This window comes from Delphinapterus leucas, chromosome 2 (assembly GCF_059928025.1).
Source record: "Delphinapterus leucas isolate spDelLeu-1000000601 "Yukka" chromosome 2, BTC_Dleu_Yukka2, whole genome shotgun sequence".
Lineage (NCBI taxonomy): Eukaryota > Metazoa > Chordata > Mammalia > Artiodactyla > Monodontidae > Delphinapterus > Delphinapterus leucas.
Window position 1 is genome coordinate 48606923 of NC_143130.1, and position 1715 is coordinate 48608637.

The 1715-nt window shown below is 38.9% G+C and overlaps 1 non-coding gene across 1 annotated transcript; it reads left to right on the forward strand.

Annotated features, from left to right (window-relative positions):
- The first annotated feature begins 994 nt into the window (after nt 1–994).
- Nucleotides 995–1100, forward strand: LOC115803946 (U6 spliceosomal RNA). The gene has a single exon (XR_004024753.1). It is a non-coding gene; the product is annotated as a U6 spliceosomal RNA (small nuclear RNA).
- Nucleotides 1101–1715: the final 615 nt, after the last annotated feature.

Consider the following 1715-nt stretch of genomic DNA (forward strand, 5'->3'; position numbering starts at 1 on the left):
GAAACCCGCACGCCTAGGGCCCATGGTCCACAACAAGATCAACAACCACAATGAGAAGCCAGCTCATCGCAATGAAGAGTAGCCCCCACTCGCCGCAACTAGAGAAAACCCTTGCACAGCAAGGAAGACCCAACGCAGCCAAAAATAAAAAAATAAATTAAAAAATTTAAAAAAATCTACAAACAATAAATGCTGGAGAGGGTGTGGAGAAAGGGAACCCTCTTGCCCTGTTGGTGGGAATGTAAATTGATATAGCCACTATGGAGAACAGTATGGGGGTTTCTTAAAAAAACGAAAACTGGAACTACCATATGACCCAGCAATCGCACTACTGGGCATATACCCTGAGAAAACCATAATTCAAAAAGAGACGTGTACCACAATGTTCATTGCAGCTCTATTTACAATAGCCAGGACATGGAAACAACCTAAGTGTCCATCGACAGTTGAATGGATAAAGAAGATGTGACACATATATACAATGGAATATTACTCAGCCATAAAAAGCAACAAAATTGAGTTGTTTGTAGTGAGGTGGATGGGCCTGGAGTCTGTCATACAGAGTGAAGTAAGTCAGAAAGAGAAAAACAAATACCGTATGCTAGCACATATATATGGAATCTAAAAAAAAAAATGGCTCTGAAGAACCAAGGGGCAAGACAGGAATAGAGACGCAGACGTAGAGAATGGACTTCAGGACACGGGGAGGGGGAAGGGTAAGCTGGGTTGAAGTGAGAGAGTGGCATGGACATATATACACTACTAAATGTAAAATAGATAGCTAGTGGGAAGCAGCCTCATAGCACAGGGAGATCAGCTCAGTGCTTTGTGACCACCTAGACGGTTGGGCTAGGGAAGGTGAGAGGGAGATGCAAGAGGGAGGGGATATGAGAATATATGTGTACGTATAGCTTATTCACTTTGTTAAACAGCAAAAACTAACACAACATTGTAAAGCAATTATACTCCAACAAAGATGTTAAAAAAAATAAAACATTAAAAAAATAAAAGACTGATGTACTGAAATTGGAATGATACAGAGATTAGCACAGCCCCTGTGAAAGGATGGCATGCAAATTTGTGAAGCATTCCATAGTTTTTAACAATAACATTTGTGAAATAACAACAAAAAAATAAGTTAAATATGACTTCAACTTTTAAGCAATAGTGAAATACTGCACAACAGAAAAAGGCTTTCAAAGGAATTTTCAAAACAATGACATATGTACTGAGTGCCTACTACATGCATAGGAGGTATAATGACTTCATGTGTTCTTGTGTGTATTGCTCTAATACCCAGGCATTAAAACCAGTGCCAGTATTTCAATTCAATTCTTCTTTGATAATATTTCAAAAATTCTACAAAAAGCTTTCTTTTAATTTTTACCCTAGAGATATTTTCCTATTAATGTGCCTGGCAGCAATTAACCAGTCAGATAAAAACTCCTTTTGATGTAAGTTTTTAAGTTAGTAGGATATTTCCAAATTGGTAGAAATACTAATTAGGAAATACTCTGGTTTGAGAAATTGTGAAATTAATAAAACTTTCTTGCTTCTGATTAAAAAAACAGAAGAAGAAGTGGGCTGCACCGCCTCTGACTGCACCGTGAAAGTGTCGGACATCAATGGCCAGGGACAGGTTCTCTGGTCATGCAGCGCCATAACCCTAACAGAGCTGCACTTACTAGGGGAGGGACACAGGTACCTGTTGTCTC